This window comes from Lissotriton helveticus, chromosome 1_1, assembly GCF_964261635.1.
Source record: "Lissotriton helveticus chromosome 1_1, aLisHel1.1, whole genome shotgun sequence".
Taxonomy (NCBI): domain Eukaryota; kingdom Metazoa; phylum Chordata; class Amphibia; order Caudata; family Salamandridae; genus Lissotriton; species Lissotriton helveticus.
In genome coordinates this window covers 595,051,624-595,071,237 of record NC_136057.1, presented here as the reverse complement: position 1 = coordinate 595,071,237, position 19,614 = coordinate 595,051,624, and the positions used below count along the sequence as shown (strand labels likewise).

At 43.9% G+C, this 19,614-nt stretch overlaps 1 long non-coding RNA gene across 1 annotated transcript; it reads left to right on the top strand.

Moving 5' to 3' along the window:
* The first annotated feature begins 3,607 nt into the window (after positions 1 to 3,607).
* On the top strand, positions 3,608 to 5,589 carry LOC144770218 (uncharacterized). Its single transcript, XR_013598830.1, has 6 exons — positions 3,608 to 3,719; positions 3,813 to 3,910; positions 4,014 to 4,131; positions 4,226 to 4,318; positions 4,541 to 4,674; positions 4,801 to 5,589. It is a non-coding gene; the product is annotated as an uncharacterized LOC144770218 (long non-coding RNA).
* Positions 5,590 to 19,614: the final 14,025 nt, after the last annotated feature.

The window sequence follows — 19,614 nt, the reverse complement described above, 5'->3', positions numbered from 1 at the left end:
CTCCCGGATGCCATAGCCAGTCGCGATCTTGCCGCCTCCCAGGATCGTCTTGGGGAGGCGGCGCTGGACGTGGAAGATGAGTGCCGCCACTTCCTCCGCGCTGAAGATCTCCTGCGGCACCACTTGCTCCCCCCTCAAACGCCCGCACGGGAGCCGGGCACGGGGTGCGGGACCCTTCCCCTTCTCAGGGTGCTTCCCGGCTCCCTTTACCATGGTCTGGGCAGAAATAAACTTAAATGATAAAGAAGAAATAGAATAGTGAAGAAGAAAAGAAAAGAGTTTAAAAAAGTAGTTTAAAAGTAACTAAAAGTAGCAGAAAACACAAAAATATACAGCTAGAAAAATAGAGGGATAGATAATAAGTAAAATAGATTAAATAAACTTCAAACAAGCAAAGGATGGCAGAGATTCAGAGAGGATACAGAAAGCATGCCCAGAACCATAGCAATGAATGAGAAACAAGATGGCCGCGCCCGTTCACAACCGCGTGGGTAACTTCGCGCGAGATTTTCCTCGCGAGCACGCGCGAAATTGTACTAGCGAGCAGCACAGTTTGCGAGATTACACATAGCGGCCGGAAATGGAATTACGTCACGCAAACAAGATGGCCGCGCCCGTGTACGACCGCTAGGGTAACTTGGCAAACGTATAGCTACAAGCACCTCGCGAACACGCGCAAAAGCCCGCGAACATACACGTCGCAAAAAAAAAAAGTGTATTCGCAAGCATTCGCGGCTCCCGAAATCGATCTCGCACGGATTCGCGCCCCAAAAAACGCGCGAAATTGCAGAAAAAACGGTTTTTGCTAAACTGAAAGCAATGAGCAGGTGCAAAAGTTCAAACTTAACATTTGTAACATTCACTGTAGTGCTTCCTGAGGGGCCCCTCCAGAGTTTGCAACTATTCTATGACCCTGCTATGACCCAAACAGCAGGCTCATAGAATAGCTACAAGTAGACCATAAAGGTCCTGTGAAAAAAAAATTCACTGCAACAGAAAGCAAATTACAGATAAGGAAGGAAGCAGGTGCCAGCCAGACTGGAACTTTCTAAATAACTGACACATTAATCAACCCCCAATTAATTCATGGCAGTTGAAGTAGGGGAGGTGTGCTTGCTTTTTTCACCCCCCATAAACTACAGTGATAAACAAACCTAATGGGTGGCAGTGAGGATGTACCAGAGGGTGGCATGGGTGTCCCAGAGGGTGGCAGTGGTGAAGCAGAGGGTGCTGTGAACCTGTGATGATAAACCAGACGTAGAAACAACATAGTCGCGGCCGTTGCGTGCCGAAAAGTAAGTTCGCAATTGCGAAATTGTCCCAAAATCGTCGCGAACGCGCGCCAACACAAAAAACGGGAAAATCCGCAAATCCGCTAGAGTTCGCGTATCTTCGTGGATTGCGAATCCGTAAATCCGCAATTTCGCGTATGCGAGATCCGCTAGATCCGCCCATGCTTATCCAGGAGGCCGAGGACCTAACCATATTGCCCTAGGATTGGCGACATGCGGAAATAGTGTTATTCCTCAAGTCCGGCCGCCCTCCTGATGACCTCTCCTCTTACCACCCCATTTCCCTCATTAACTTTAAGCCTAAACTGCTGGTGAAAGTCCTTGCCGATCGCCTACGGGCATGTGTATCGCATTCAACCATGGACGTAGAGTCCTTATATAGTAACATCCCTTTAATTGAAGCCATGAGAACCACTGGGTGGTTTATTGATCTACACAATATCCCTTGTCCTAAAACATTCTTGTTAGACTGTCTGGAAATTGTTTTAACGGAAAACATATTTGAGTTTGGAACCCATGTCTATCGCCAAATCAAAGGCGTAAGCATGGGTGCTTCAGTAGCTCCGTCAATAGCCAACATCTTTATGGCAGCATTCGAAAAGGAATTTATCCAGAATGAGGTTGCCCCCTTTTACGAATCCATCTCCCATTGGTCCAGATATATTGATGATATCTTTATTATCTGGACTGATGGGAGAGAGACCCTGGAGGAATTCATTTTGTGGATAAATGCAGCAAACCCTAATTTGCACTTTACCTCTCATATTAGCAGAGATAAGGTAGAATTCCTAGACATCGAAATAATAAACGATGCAGGAATTTTGAAAACTGACCTTCATGTGAAGCCTACAGCAAGAAATACCTTATTGCATTATCGGAGCTTTCACCCAGGAACCCAGAAAGACAGCATCCCTTTTTCCCAGTTCTTACGGGTCAGGCGAAATTGCACTAATCTGGTGGATTTTGACAGACAAGCTTTAGTAATGAGATCAAAATGTATCGAAAGGGGTTATCCCCACCGATTGGTGAGGCACTCCTATAAACGAGCACGGTATTATGACCGAGACTGTCTTTTAAGAACTAAATCACCAAAACAGAAAGACTAAATAGTGTGCATAACGAAACATTCAACTGTTAATGCAAAAATAAAGCAGGTGATAAATTCAAATTGGCACATCCTAAATAGTAATTGCTCCAAGGAACAGAGACTAGCGAAGCCCCTCTTTGCACACAGAAGAAATAAGAACATCAAAGAATATATAGTCCATTCTCGTTTTAAAACCGCCACAATTGAAGAAAATTGGACGCAAAGATCTATCTTAACGAATAATCCTGTGAAAGGGACGTTCCCATGTTCCTCGTGTACTTCATGCGGAAATATCCTAAGAGGAGAGGAATTTACCCACAATGGCCATATTACAAAAGCAAAAGAAATGTGGAATTGTAGATCTACCAATGTGGTATATTTCATACAATGTCCATGCCTTCTAGGATATGTAGGAGAAACATCACGCATGATTCAGACCCGCTTAAGCGAGCATCGCTCTGCTATAAGAACCAAAAAAGTTGCTTCCCCAATGGTAAAGCACTTCCTAGAGAAATGACACTGTGTAGAAGATTTTAAATGGAGAATCCTAGAGAGGATCCATACCCCTGATGCCAAAGGAGGTACTGCCATCCGGAAAAAAAGAGAAGTTTTCTGGATTTTTGTTTTTAACACCTTTCGCCTGGGATTAAATAGCGAAATTCCATGGGAACACGCCATCTGCTAAAATCCTGATACTGTAGAAGTTTATTTTTAATTTTGACATGAAAGTCCTCATGAGAAGCTCTATAAAAAGATACATGCAGCATAGGAATTGTCATTATATACGGAGATATATATATATATATGTTTGTATGATATAACATACATTAGCTGTAAGCATACACTATATTTTTAAATGGTTCACATATGAGTGTTCTTTCGTAGTATGTAACTTAATTTCGCCCCGTTACAATTACAATTTCCAGCCTCCAAGGGATATATCCATCGGAGCCATATAGCTCTTGTAGCCACTTCTCCTTATATAATTTTTGGGGTCTTATTTTGTAATTTCAACTACATAAAGAAAAAGATTATACAAGAAATCATAAAACGATAGTCCTTTTTTACTTTCCATCACCTTAATGCGGAAGTTACAATGTCTCTACAGATTAACACGGAAGTCCGTTTTCGACACGTTGACACTAGATTGAGAAGACTAGTCCTATCTTCATTACGTGTGGCAAAGTAAAAACCCACACAGCTGGAGACAATCTGACCCGCGAGCAACGGTATTTAAACGCGACCTTTGGAACACACTTTTATTCATCAATACTCCCGGTCGAGACGCCATCCTTTACATCCTCTCGAGGGAATCAGAGAGCCCTGCCGTTTATTCTCGGGTAAGAACGATTAGAATTGTCTCGTTAGTTAAATAGATCGCTGTAAGTTCATTACTTTATGCCCTTAGTGAACTTACTCCCCATGTTTTACAGGCAGGGAGATCTTTTAAAAATTATCGCTACGTGTTCAAAAGCCTGAATTCAATACAACTTTCTTCATTGCAAGTTGAATGAGGAGTCTAATTTTTTAGGTAAGAATGTTTATATTTCCGTCTCCCTTAAGTAGCAAGGAAAGAAAATAGGAGAAGTTTCTAAATATATAGATATTTGATCCCACGCGTTTTACATTCACAGATTGGAAATCACCTTTAACACCAATCGGACCACGTTAAATATTTTTCCTTTTATCACATCGTACCGTGATTTTAAAGACCGCCTCAGTTCCATATAAGAAACTGGAAGTAAAATCCTGGTAAGGAAAACGAAGGTGTTAATCATTTGACCTTAAAAACCTGTAACAAGAGTAATAAATATCTGACCTTTTTTCATCTCTCTATTTAAAATAGAAAGAACCATTTAGTTTTGTGCCCAGATAAGAAAATACATCCTTGAAGATGCTATCCATGCTACTTTAACAGCTACTAGGTAGAAGCTACTAGGTAAGGGCAATATACAAAAAATAATAAAATTAACCTTTTAAACGAAAAATGTAGAAGAAGTGGTTGTAGCTAGCTTTACTGTCTTTAATGCTAAACAATCCCATAAAATGAAACAAGAGTACCCATTAACTTTGAAATCCCTTCTCTCGTGTTACCTTAAGTACAGCTAGAATAGCAACTGAATCTTGTCTACAAATCTTAAATTTATGGCCTGCATTACAGGACCTCAAAACATAAAGGAATCGGAAGACTTCTTTCTATCAAATAGACATGATCAAGTCTACACGATCAACTACACGCTATTCAGAACAAGTGTAGTGGACAGGAAATAAAATCTACAAGCTTGGTTTTATCAGGTAAATATAAAAATAAATAAGCAAGCAACCTATCCTAGCAACTAAGGAGAACAATGAGCGCTTACTACAGAGGATAAATAATAAAATATATGTTTATATGTTTTTACTTTAATTTTTTGTTTTAAGCCATAACATAAGCTCCTGCAACGTCAGTCCTCCAAAAGGAGACCTTAAACAAGAAACAGAGACCACAGTGTACTGGCTACTTTCTCAGTGCTACTTGTAAGTATTAACTATATATAAGGAAGGAAAATAGCTAGCTTTGATTAAGAAGTCAACCCTAAAAAACTGCCAGATCACGCCTTTACTATAATAATGGACATTATGGAATAACAGTCACCTATATAGCAACTTCCGTCAGCAATTTAGGTTACAATCACTCTAAAATGTTTTATCCAATGGCCTATCTGCCCTTCCTCCCCTACCCCCCTACCAACTATCTTTCTCACCATCTTCTAGAGCGGCTAAGTCGCGATAGTCCCTCTATATTGAATGACCTTTTATCAGCCTGTTTCCCCTGAAAGGTCAGATTGAGTAAGGAAATGGACAGGACGAATAATCTAATCAATAGTACATTGTTATGATATCTATGATTATAGAAGGTTTCAATTGACTGCTGAACTGATATTGACATGTATGTATCTTTTAGTATGTCATATTTTTTAAGAATACCTGTATTTTTTTGTATGGCTTTTCCTTATCCTTTAGAAATTCACGTGGCAACTCCAGAAGAAGGCGCTGGTCGCCGAAACGCGCGTAGAGAAATATTGTGCCACCTATTAGTTACTTGACATTCTTTGGTGTTAATTAATTGTTTTATTTTAATCTCCCCCCTATTATGTATAGAGTGTTGTATAGTGATTTCTATGTATAATGCACCATGTACGAATTTTAATTTTGTAATTCTGTGATTAATTTTTTATGACCTAAAAATTGTATTACGTCAATGTTTGTTGTATTTTTAATTTCACAATAAAACACAGATTTTATAATATATGGCAGCCATTTGTCCTTCTACATCAAATTGTGTTTCTATATATTGGTTGCCTAGGTTGTTTTTTGTCAATTGATATTCCTTCCTCGACCTAGGAACTACAGTATCTATGTCTTCAGGGGGTCCTTGTTAAATATACGTCAATGTGTATCGCATTTGACACATTCCGAACAGTCGGGATTCATGCCCCAAAGAGCCACCCGCCATAATATCCTGAGGGTACATAACGCTATGGCAGCAGCCCCAGTGCAGGGTCGGCCGGCCGCCCGCCATTCTATTTGCCGATATTGACAAAGCCTTTGACTCACTGATTTGGTTGTACCTCTTCCAATTGCTCGACGCAATCAATTTTGGGCCGTGCTTCAATGCATATGTGCGTCTGTTCTACACCGACTTAACAGCGTCAGTGCGCATCGCCGGGCAACGCTCCCACCCCTTCCCTATCCATAGAGGCACTAGACAGGAGTGCCCCCTCTTCCCGCTATTGTTCGCTCTTGCGGTTGAGCCCTTAGCAGCATGAGTTAGAAGTGACCCGGTGCTCCGTGGTTTTGACTGGTCTCAGTCGCGATCGGACCGTATTGCGTTCTACGCGGACAATGTCCTCTTTTTTATGTCAGACCCCTGGTACTCTAGGCCCCGTATACTGGAAATTCTCAGGGTGTTCGGGGAAAGTACAGGCTTACATACGAACCCCGCACAATCCTTGCTGTTTCCAGTGTGCGGTCTTCATGGTCGCGATACTTGGGCTTCGCAGCTATCCCGGGCGACGGATGGTTTTAAATATCTCGGCATTTTTGTGTCCTCATGCCCCAAGTCTCCTGGGCACATATTATTACTCCATTGCTAGCGAGTCTTAATGGCGAAACTGCAATATGGTCTTCCCTTCCCCTGTCCTTATTTGGGCGCTCGGCCATCTTTAAGATGGTGGCACTACCCCGGATTTTGTATCGCCCCCAAAACTTCACTTACCCTATGCCACACTCTTGGTTCGCACAGGTTAACGCCATACAAAACAAATTACTCTGGAACTGTGGCGCGGTCAGGGATCCTTTCCGCACATGTGTGCAATCCACATACTGTGGGGGGATCGCAGCAGCGGACATCTACTCTTACTATGTGGCATCCCATATACTCATGGTAAATGAATGATGGGAATAACTCCCCACAGCCTTCGCATACCTGATCAAGCATGCAGCGATGGATCAGGCTCCCCTCCTTCAACTCCCATATAGTGCCACACACCTGGCTTTCATGCCTCCTGCTGGTAAAGTTTTGATACAGCTGAGGCGGGCTAAAGTCTGACAGATTGATTGGAACAGGAAGTTTGCCAAGAAAATCCCACTATGGCAGGGTACATACCTCTGGCCTGTGGCCGCCTTGAGGGGGTTCCGGGGATGGGATCTAGTGTGGATCTCGACCCTCGGCGATGTGATACGGGGTACTACACTGAAATCTTTTCAGCAATTACATGCGGAGTTTGACTTACATAAAACACAATTCTACAAATTCCTCCAACTTCGTCATGCATTCACTCTCCTGACTCACACACTTCAGACTCTTCCAGAATTCCACCCATTAGAAGGCCATCTACTATTGGGCAACCTTGACTTACATAAGATCAGGCAAATATACTAGACCCTGACGACCCACACACTGACAACACTTGACAAGACGCGGCTGGCATGGCAGGCCAACATTCCAGACTTGACAGATGACGACTGGGCTGAAGCTATCGCTAGCCCGTCGCTAGCCCACGGGGTGCGGCGGTTTCCACACGATACCGCCTGATACAGTTTAAATACCTGCACTGGCCTTACTATACACGGACCAGACTCTGGCGAATGGGAATTATCGAGTCCTCTACATGTTTGCGGTGTGACCGGGAAGAGGGGCCATTCTTTCACACAGTATGGAGTTGCAAGGCGTTGCAACACTTTTGGCGCAGAATTCGGTCCTGCCTCAATGAGTTGCTTTCGTGGGAGCTCCTGTTTGACCCGCGACTCTTCCTCTTACACAGCACAGATGACATTGGGGGTAATAAGTACAAGCAACATTTACTGTCTCTGGCTCTAACTATCGCCAATAGGGACATCGCACAATTATGGAAAGCGACGTCTCCCCCGACCCTGGGCAAATGGAAGACCAAACTGGATAGTTGTATGGGGGCCGAAAAAGCAGTATTTCTGGCTCATGGATGCCCTGCAAAACATCGGAAAATTTGGACTCGATGGGCGTCATATCTAGGAATCGAGCTTCCCACCCTGTCACCCGCAAACCCCTGAGTGGTGCTCCATATTCTTAAATGCTCCTTGACCGGACTTTCCTGCACCGTCTAATAATGAATCCCCATGCCAATATGTCATGTATTCTTGTCTTGAGAGCGAGTTCTGTCTGCAGTTTCTTTCAGTTGTACCACCTGCATGTTTGGCAGGTGTTGGAAATTGGTAGAAATACTGGTACTTTTGTGAGGTTAATCCTTTTTCTCCTACAGGTCATTGGAGGGCTGTCGCCCGTCTTTGCAACAAATAACCCAATACAATTTGTTGTTAAAAAAAAGAGCTGTAGGTACGTGATACATAAGAGTGTCTCCATCTGTAAATAAAAAAGTTACATATGTTCAGTAACAAAATAATGTTATATAAATACAAACACATAACTATTTTTAAAAGGATTCCTGTAGCCATATAATACATACTAGCATTTGATCGGACTCATATTGAGAGGGGGAGAGCAAAAGGGTCATCAATCGCCTAGAAAATACTGCATTATATTGGCAATGTTCAATCCTAATTCCACAGCTCTAAGTTTCATTATCAATGACGCTTCACAGCGTCTGAGTTTGAGTACTCTATTACCACCCTGAACATCATTATTCACATGGTAAATGCCATGGAATTTGAATTTGTGCACTTGATTGTGAAGACCAGTGTCAAGGGTATGCATCACTATAGGGTATTTTAGATCAGTAGTTTTAAGTTCTCTAAAATGTTCAGCAATACGTTCCCTTAGGGGCCATTTAGTAGAGAAGTGTGGGTCAATGGTTAGAGCGGCAGACCCTGATGCAGTAGTCTGGCCGGGACCAGGGTTCAATTCCCGCCTCGGCGGGTCTCGGGCTCAATTTCCTCAGACCTGATAATTCTTGCCTCGGTGCCTATTCTGATCACGAGCCCCACTCTGCACCTCTGGTCAATAGCTTGCTTAATCTCTACAACGGCCCCAACAATGCTGAGGATGCCTGACTTGACCTTGGGGGTGCCCAGGAGTGGGCTCCTCACAGGGAAAGGCCAGGAAGGGTTCCTCAGCGGTATTCATACAAGCGCCGAGATGCCTCCGGGTAGTCGTGCGCTATATAAGTGCATAAATATCATTATCATTTATCTTTAGTACTCCGTACATATATTTTGCGACAAGTGCCTATAATCACATACACAACAAATCATATGTCACAGTTGATGTAAATAGGAATAGTAAAATTGCCTGAGTTGTTAAAGTTAAAGCACATAACCTTGACGATTGCCCTTCTGCATGTGTTACAGTGGCCTCATTTATGAAAGCCTTTTATGTGGCCACTCAGCCAGTTACCTTGCCTAATCAGTTGGGAAGAGCTCGGGCTAATCAGATTGGCCAGGGTACAGCCTCTCCTAAAGGTCACACTAGGATGCATTGTCAGAAAGGGAACTAGCGACTTATCAGATAACAAAATGTATCAATGTTTTAGTAAACTTTTTTATTGTTTGCTTGTATATGAGTTAAAGTTAACAACTAGTCTCACTTTATTCATAGTGTATGACTTGCTCTTTTGCCTAGACTTCAATGTATATCCACGTAATAGGCATTTTGCACGTTTTGATGCCTTAATAATAGTATGTTTGTGATATCCCATGTTCAGGAACCTAAGTTCCCTGTCTGACCAAGTATTCGTGAATTCAATGTCTTCACAGCAATTTCTGCGAGCCCTCACTATCTCTCCATAAGGGATCACATTGATTTGGGATTTGGGATGGCTGCTAGATGCATGCATCAAAGCATTATATGAACACTCAACTGCAAATCCTGTTCTCAACAATATACAATTCCGCATCCAGAAAAACAATATATTCTTGGCTAAAGTGTTATGCGAAGGACAGATTACAATCATTAGAGTTCAATTTTATAAAAAACCCATTCGATTGTTGTAGGTTACACATCCAAATTATTAAGCAATCGTCAATATATTCCATCCGTTCTGCTGAACTGTACTATTGGCTGAACTTTGTATTGTGGATGTACAATCCTACAATGGAATTGAAATTTACTTTGGCTTTGTGGAACGCTGCTATCCTTGTTTTGAGAAGACCTATGGATATACCTGTTTGACCCGAACATTTGAATTCGATTAAAGAGGACTTTACATCAAGTATTGTTGGATTGGACATTTACTCTTTATTACTACTTGAGTGCTCAAGTTATTCCTTTGAGATGACTGTTTGAATTGTTGAACAAATACTTTACACATTGCCTCTTAAGTTAAGCCTGACTACTCTGTGCCAAGCTACCAGAGAGTAAGCACAGCTTAATTTAGGGTGTGTTTGTGATTTAACCTGACTAGGATTGTGGTTCTTGCTTGGACAGGGTACATACCTCTGCCAACCAGAAACCTAATTTCTAACACTGGCCTATCTAGATTCCCCAAAAAGAATTTTTAAGTGATCAGTCCGATGAAACACCTTCCTCGTCTATTAAGGAAAGAAATCGTGAGTAGTTTAGAGGTCATTATACCAGCTAGAAGCTGAATATGCAGTGTAGTATTGATAGTCTCCCTACCATCTGTGGACATGAGCTGATTCCTCTCCCTTTTAAACATATTGGCCTGGTTAAGAGTTTGGTGGACAGGGTACTTTGTGGCAAATATATCTGGGTACACTGTTCACAAAACTCTTGCTCCACCCAGCTCATTTAGAGATGAGAAGACACAAGATTTCAGTCACTGGAGTCCTCATTATCTCCTTAAACAAAAAGCTTCCACTGACAGCCTAACGGAGTATGGCTGTCAAAGGAAGGGCATTACATTGTCTGACTTATTTAGGGTGTACGGCTTAATGTCATTTTATTTCTCTCTGTCACTATCAGGTAAGACTTGGGGATAAGGGACAGAAAAAAACAAATCATGGCCACCCACACTCTGGCAGAAATATTCCAAGGTGTTGGGGATGGGGATTGATTAGATATTTGGATTTCAGAAGCAAACTTCACTTTCAGAAAACTGATGGCGGCCGTCCACTCAACCTTTTGTATCTTGAAGGGAACCTGTGTGATGGCGGTTCCTTTCAATACAGAGATAACTGTTGGGCCAGTGGTATTCCCAAAATTTGGCTGATAGGAGTCCATCATAGTGGAGGAGGTAATGTTCTCCACCAGCCTGAAGGACAGAGTACCATCCATCAAAGCCTAAATCAGGTCATATAAGCTTCAGAGGCTGATATCCAAACTGCTCCCCATTAGATTAAGAACTTGCAGAAAATCTTGTCCACTTCTGTTTGGAGATTTTAAATACCACTCTTAAAACCAGCTCTTTTCTGGACATCCTAAAAGCCAGTCACATCTGTGCTCTCCTGAAAAAAAGCAAATAACATCTTGGAAAACTAAAAGCACATCACTAGGCAGCATTTGTTTCACCAAGATGATGGAGAGATGTACTGCTGATCAGTCAGAAAAATTCAAATTGGACAGACAACCTCTGGGCCAAATTTAATCGTATTTCAGACTGGGTCAGCAGAGCACAGCAAGGCCCAAATTGTTGAGGACGCCTTAAGAATCTTTGGTGAGGAAACTTATAATGCCTTCTTGTTGTTCTCAACATATTATCACATTTCATTACCAGCAATCACAGCATTCTCATCCATATTAGAGTATATTGAACATGTACTATCTTATCTCTTCATTCTTTATTTTTGGTGTCTTCAGTGCTCTGCCACCCTCCCCCCCTCTATTATTACGCTACATGAGCCTTTGGCAATGCTATATGTGAAACTTCATATTGCTTTCCAGCAGTATGCAGACAACATGAAACTGTAGCTAAAGATTGATAGTGTTTTCAGCACACTGTTTCAACCATGTGGATATCTGAATGCTTAAGATGAAACTAAGATTCAACTTACATGAAATGGTGCATTTTGGTCAGATCTATTCTATGTGTGTGATAGAGTGAGGCATTGTAATCATTATCACTCAGAACATTTTCACACTTTTTGCATGGGGCGTCTTATTTTCCTGTAAGTGGCGCCTCACTTTTTCTGCCTAGAAATACTTGTTTACTGTGAGCAGACTTTCAATCAAGGATCAATGTCCAGCTGTTTACATACCTTACATAGAGAGTCAGTTAGAGATTAGTAAGTCTTTATTTAGTTGGCAAGAAATAGAGAAGGCCCATAGTAATTTTCAGATAATCTTATTCTGTGCCTCTGGGAGATCTAAAACCTAGCTGATAATGGCGACAAGGAACTTTCTGTCCTGCGACTCCTACAGTTGCTTGTTTTGATCCCTTTCCAACCTTTTAGATAATGTATTCAGATTGAACATTATGGAGGTGTTAGATAGGACGATTTTGTCTACAGAGGGCTTTTAATCAGGCTGGGACTAGCTAGCATCATTTTTAGTTTAGGCAGCAATTGGGAAGATTTTTACAATATCTACAAGATTGGCATCTTTTCATGACTGAGATGAAACTGGAATCCTTAGGTGATACAGAATTTATATTCTGTATGATTTCATATATGCTGATCCAGTGACTGTTGGTAATAACCTATAGAGCGTGGCTTGCAGCCACAGTGTTCTTAAGAGAATCAGATAGCATAAGCTTATTTTTTCTGTAAAGGCATTAGCCATTGCTGGACTTGGCCCTTTTGGCAGGGTCATCCCTGAACATTTTGCCTTCCTCCTGTATTTCTTCTGACTTGTTGTTGGCTGTTTTATGACTCTGGCCACTTTACCACTGCTGATCAATGCTAAAGTGCATATGGTCTCTATTGTAAATTGTCATAATGGATTAGTGACTCCATGATTGGCCTATTTCATGTACTTGTTAGACCCTAGTACAGTGCACCATGTGTGCCCATGGCCTGTAAATCAAATGGTGCTGCTGGGCTTGCAGCACTGGTTGTGCCACCCACAAGAGCAGCTTGTAAAATGTGGCTCAGGCCTGTCATTTCAGAGCCTGTGTGCAGCCTGGGGCTGCCATGTCGACTTGTCAAGTGCACCCACTTGCCAGTCCGTAAACCGTCCCTTTTCTACATATTACTCACCCCTAAGGTAGGCCCAAGGTACCCTTCATGGGCAGGGTGCATTGTATGTAAAAGGTAGGACATGCCTTGATGTGTGTGGCATTTCCTGATAGGGAATTACAGCCAATTTCGTTTTTCACTATTGCAAGGCTATCTGTTCCCTTAGGCCAGAATGGTCAGTTTGATTATAACATCTTATAACCCTAACTGGTCCAGGGAACATGGTAGAAAAACAACTTTAGTATGCCTAAACTCAGAATGATAAACTACATGTTTTTGCGAAGTCGGTTTTAATATTCTGTGTTTGAAAATACCACTTTTAGAAAGTAGGTATTTCCATGCCTAACCATCCAGATTGCCTCTGCTAGGTTGTATATTGCACGTCTGGTTTGTGAGTGACAGGGGCTGGGGTGGCTCCAGGAGGCAGGGTGAGTCAGCACTAGGCTGAATAGACCTATCTGCATTGGGAGTGGTGGAAGGATTAGCACCTGGACCTGAATAGGGCTGTGCCTGCCTTCCACAATGCTGGCTCCACCTCCTGTGGTGTGTGTGATCACCCTGGCCTACACCAACAAAGGAAGAAGTTGTGCATTGGCAGAATACACCCAGAACTGGTTTGAACTAGGTACAGACACGCTCTACCTTCAGAGGACAAATGATTCACTGGTATAAATATTGGGGCCCAGAACTTTAGATCACTTCTAGGAATCAAGACGACCCTTTGCCAAGAAGAATAACCAAGGAAGACGAAGGAGGGGTGCTGTGCTGTTGGGATGGCCTGCAGTGGTTACTTTATTGCCAAGTAAAGGAGAAAAGGAACTGTGTGTGTACTTTTGCAATCTTGAAGAAGAATCTCCAGGGGCTTGAATTGTGCTTGCCTCCTGTTCTGAAGTCTCGGTGACACAAAGACTCCACCACCAGCTCACCTGAATTTCCTTGCTGGGAATTTTACTTGCAGAGAGGTGCCTACTGTTGTTTGGGCCCTCTGAGAAGACTGTGTGTCGCTGGGAGATGGAAGCGCGACGCAACGAGGAGAAACGTGTCACCCCGCAGAAGTTGCCATCTCATTGCCGCCACCGCAGCTGTTTGCTGTTTGCCGTCGCATCACCGACAAAGTGTGTCCCATCACCGGAGAAGCGTGACGCGGCCGCAGTCGCATCACTGGAGTAGCGTGTTGCAGGGCCTGTCGGTGCTAAGAAGTTACCGAGTTTGCCGCACAGCCGGTGGGCGTGCACTCATTGCATCCAACGTTGTTGCATCACCTCATGGATGCCATTTTGTCGCATCGCACCGGATCATCACATCGCATTGAGTGCCATCTTGTCGCTTTGTCACCTGACCGCAGTAAGAAACGACTCATCAGCTCCACACACAGTAAGGAAGCGAGCCTCAACTCCCCTGCGCAGCAGTAAGGAACCGACACATCCACGTCCCTGAGTGTAAGGAACGGCACAACAACTTCCCTGCTACCATTTTGCTTGTTTTGCGTGACGCATCGAAAGGTACTCTGAGAGTAAAGTGTTGCCTTTACCATTTACATTGAACTAAGCTATTCTACTATTTTATAGTCTATTTTTGATTACAGTATTGTGGATTTTTGTTATTTGGTCTTGTGTTAAGTCTAGTAAAGATTACTTATTTTTCTAAACTGGTGTGGTGTTCAATTGTAGTGTTCACTGTATTACTGTATGTGTTCACAAATGCTTTACACACTGCCTCTGAGATAAGCCTGTCTGCTTGTGCCAAGCTACCAAGGGGGTGAACATGGGTTATTTTAGAAGTGTAGCCCCTTACCCTGACTAGAAGCAAGGGTCCCTATTTGGTCAAAGGTACCTACCTCTGCCAACTAGAGACCCGCAGTTCTAACAGTCATCTTAGAATGAAAAATGCTCTTTTTAAGGTGAGTCTGAGGAAACCATTGCTAGCTACATATTGATAGATACAGTAAACAAAAAATATTTGGGATTCCTTGTTTATCATAAAATTCCAAGAATGTTAAATTCTTTTGGCTGAGAACTTCCTAAAGCAACCATGTGAGGTATCGAGAAATGTCCAGTATGAAGGCTCAAAGTAGGGGGTGTGGCTACCAGGCAAAGATGGCGGACACACTCCTCTGTGGCTTCCCGTCCTTCACCCGTTATGCGGCATGTATCCTGACCTGGCACAATCGTCCATATGGGTAGCAAGCCATACTGTGTAGCGGTTCCTTTTCCCTACCTGTCATCGCTACTGTGAGGGCTTGCCACCTCGATTTCCAGCGTGGTACGTAGGACAGGCAGGCGGGGTGTTCATCCCTGCTGTGGCACAACAACGCATCATAAATGACTCAAAATCCCAGTGCTGTGCATTAAGGAAAGTGAGACACAGCTGGGCCATCCAAGCCCACACTACCCCCACTGATTCTGCGCAGGAGTTGACCGACCTGGTGGAACCACAAGTAACATTCGGGGGTGGTCACAGGCCCTGTGGTTGGAGGTGACCGTGGTGTGTATGTGGGCCCGTTGGGAGTCCCTAGCTGCTGGACGTGTGGGCCGCTGTTGAGGTGGGAGTTGTGTCCAAGGGACCCAGAGCGTCTCCCACTGCCTTTCTATCCTCTGTGGGACAAGTCCTACTGTGGGGGTCTGGCGGATGGATCGGGTCTGGGCTTGCATGTACAAGGCCCTTCCCCATCTGCTTCCAGCTGCACTTTGGACCCTCCCCTGACACCCTGGAAAGAGCGGTGATGGCAGGCAGGAGGCCTGATTTTGACGACTCCACCATCAGAGAGGAGTGCACAGATTGCTTGTGGTCCAGCATTTCTTTGGTGAGGTGAGCGGCACTCTGGAGTTCTGTGGCCATACGGTGGGCCTGCTGCTGTTACTGCCACCAGAACTCCCCCACCCTCCCCTATCTACTATTGCACTACCTGTCCCGGCCCAGAGATCGGATCACGCCTTGGCCACCTCACATTGGTGACTGGAGGGGTGGGCTGCCCAGCCGCAACCACGTTCTGTTGACTTTCCTGGGGTCTACCTCTACATTGAAGTCTGATGCTGTGCGGGCCTACGCTGGGTGCGAACTGTTGGCTTGGGCCACGCTGATGCGCATTAGCTCTGGGTGGGGCAATGAGACTAAGAGTCACTCGTTGCAAACCTGACTGAGCCCCAGAGAATGGAAGCTCCTTGATTGGCCTCCATCTTCCCTCCGCGGTGCAGCACTGTGCTCTGAAGTGGGTTCACGGGGATGTATGACGTTATAACGCATGCATTTACAACGCATGCCATCACAACGCAATTTTTACATCGCAGGTGCCATTACAACGCATGGCATTACAACGCAGGTATTTACAACGCAGGGGCTATTACAACGCATGCCATTACAACGTAAGTATAGGTAAGTATATAATTTAAATTACAAATGTAAATAATTCTAATTTAATTAACTTAATTTAATTTAATTTAATTTAATTAATTTAATTTAAATTTAATTTTACTTTATTTTTACCCTGTACCCTTTTACCCAAAAACCCAAAACTGACTCTGAACCCTAAAAATACCTCTTTACCCAAAAACCCAAAACTGACCCTAAAAATACCCCTTTACCCAAAAACCCATAACTGACCCTAAACCCTTACAATACCCCTTTACCCAAAAACCCAAAACTGACCCTGAACCCTAAAAATACCCCTTTACCCAAAAACCCAAAACTGACCCTGAACCCTAAAAATGCCCCTTTACCCAAAAACCCAAAACTGACCCTGAACCCTAAAAATGCCCCTTTACCCAAAGAACTGAAAACTGACCCTGAACCCTAAAAATACCCCTTTACCCAAAAACCCAAAACTGACCCTGAACCCTAAAAATGCCCCTTTACCCAAAAACTGAAAACTGACCCTGAACCCTAAAAATACCCCTTTACCCAAAAACTGAAAACTGACCCTGAACCCTAAAAATACCCCTTTACCCAAAAACTGAAAACTGACCCTGAACCCTAAAAATACCCCTTTACCCAAAAACTGAAAACTGACCCTGAACCCCAAGAATACCCCTTTACCCAAAAACTGAAAACTGACCCTGAACCCTAAAAATACCCCTTTACCCAAAAACTGAAAACTGACCCTGAACCCTAAAAATACTCCTTTACCCAAAAACTGAAAACTGACCCTGAACCCTAAAAATACCCCTGTACCCAAAAACTGAAAACTGACCCTGAACCCTAAAAATACCCCTTTACCCAAAAACTGAAAACTGACCCTGAACCCTAAAAATACCCCTTTACCCAAAAACTGAAAACTGACCCTGAACCCTAAAAATACCCCTTTACCCAATAACTAAAAACAGACCCTGAACCCTAAAAATACCCCTTTGCCCAAAAACCCAAATCTCACCCTGAACCCTAAAAATGCCCCTTTACCCTAAAACCCAAAACTGACCCTTAACCCAAAAAATACCCCATTTAAAAAACAAACATATAACATTTTAAATATAATTATATACTTACCAGTACTTACGTTGTAATGGTATGCGTTGTAATAGCACCTGCGTTGTAAATACCTGCATTGTAAATACCTGCGTTGTAATGGTCTTTGCGTTGTAAAAGTTTCGTTGTAATGGTAGTGCGTTGTAAAAGTTGCGATGTAATGGTTGTTTACCGTTCACGGGTCTGATAGGGCCCAGGCTCACGGTCACAGCTGGCAATTGACATCCTAGGGGGGGACATTATCATTCGAATATATGTTGGGGACTCCTGATGCATGTTTCATTGTTGGACTAGGGGCAGGTTCCCACCACTACCTTGGGGTCACATAATGTGGGGTGAGGGGCCGTCTTCTACACAGTAGAGGCTGCCACTTCCCTTTCTCTTGAGACTCCCTTCTCCTCCACCTCTCCTTTTCTCCCCCTGTCACTCCATCTCCACCTCCTGCACAGGCCCAGGGGTCAGATCAACCTAATTTGTGCTCTGGGGAGAGGCCTGCAGGGGGCTGGGGCATGGCAGAGGGGCCTGACTAGGGGCTCGCTCTCTCACCCTCCTATGGGTGCACTTACCCGACCAGTTTGGGGGTGGAGCACACAGTCCTGACTGTCTGCAGCCACAGGGTGTTACCTACTCTAGAAGCTGGAGTAGGAGCCTGGACAAGGCGGGGTGATGGGTACACGCATATCCAACTGGGGGCGCCTTGTTGGGTCCACGCAGGGCCTACATCCAGACAGGGGTCAGTTGGTATATCTACTGTCTCAGTGACCACAGTATACATCCACTGATCTATCACTGGGCCTCCACCTTGCTGGAGAGGGCACTGCCACCACCTCCTTTAATAGGTTCCCATCCCATGCAGCTCGCAGGAGTGGCATTGGAAGGCGATCACAATCCAGCAGATTCCTACTGCCCAGCAGATAGTAATTGGCCACCTGCGTTCGTCTGCTACATCCCCCCCCGCACAGCCTGGGCTGAACTCAAGGTGTCAATCGGGGGCGTGTTCTGAAGAAGAGGCGCCACAGGCTGAGGCGGCACTCAGTGCTAAACTGGAAAATGTCCTACTAGTGGTGGAGAAACGTTGTACAGCTTTGGACCATAAGCTCACCTACCTCGAAGGTAAGATAGACAAGGTGATGATGAACTTTACTCTCCAGCACACAGATCATTGTAGGAAGCTGGCTCTGTATATACTTTACCAAAGTAAGGTATCGTGTGCACAAAGTTCCCAGAAGTAGGCAGAGGTTAAAGTAGATAGTACCTTACTCGCTATTTGTGCTAGTGTGGGCGAGCAGTAAGGCCTTATTAGAGGGTAGTGCTAAGCATTTATTCTACACACTCAGGCAAGAAATTATTTCACACACTCAAGGACTAAACTCTGACCAATTAGTTTTTTAATAAAATTGTTATTTAGGGGGGCATGGCCAGCAACCGAACATGCAGTACATATGACAAAGGGCCCTAGTGGACACACTAAGAAAAATGAATGAGGGTACACCAGTGAAAGTAATTCACAAAATTCAAAAAAGTGAAAAAATAAACATATTTATTCACACAAATACGGATATCTCTTATCTCATCAGAATATATCATGAATTCAATTTCTCATCAATTGACACAGTAGAGTTCAAGAAGGTGCCCCAGGAGGGAGGGTAGGTACGTGTACATGTGTGCTAAGGTGGAGGTAAGTGGTGAAAGGTGGAGGGAGTGAACATTATAAACATCAAAATCAATTTCATGAATGCCAATCCCGCCAATATCTTCTGATGAAATTAGAGATATCTGAATTTGTGCGAATAAATGTGTTTATTTTTTCACTTTTTTTAATTTTGTGAATTACTTTGGCAGATGTACCTTCATTCATGTTTCTTAGTGTGTCCACTAGGGCCCTCTGTCATATGTTCTGCATTTCTACCCAGGTCCTAGTGATTTAGGAGGGTCAACCACTTGTTTTGTACAGCAACCGAAACTTGCAGACACAAGCTAGGTGAGCTCCGGAGACCGAGCTGCTCTGCTCCATAATCCTGACAATTTCCGATGCAGACTGGGGGGAGAAAAAGCAGTCCCCCCTGCAGCTCCTACCATCCTTGTCTGGAACAAGCAAGGTTTCAGGGGAGCGCTGTGACCGTGCGGCCTCCGATGCCTGAGAAGCGACAGCCCAGTCGTCACTGTGTTTCCGAGGGCGGCCTGAGAGGTACAGGGGCTGACACCAGGCGGTTGGCCCGCTGTTGTGCC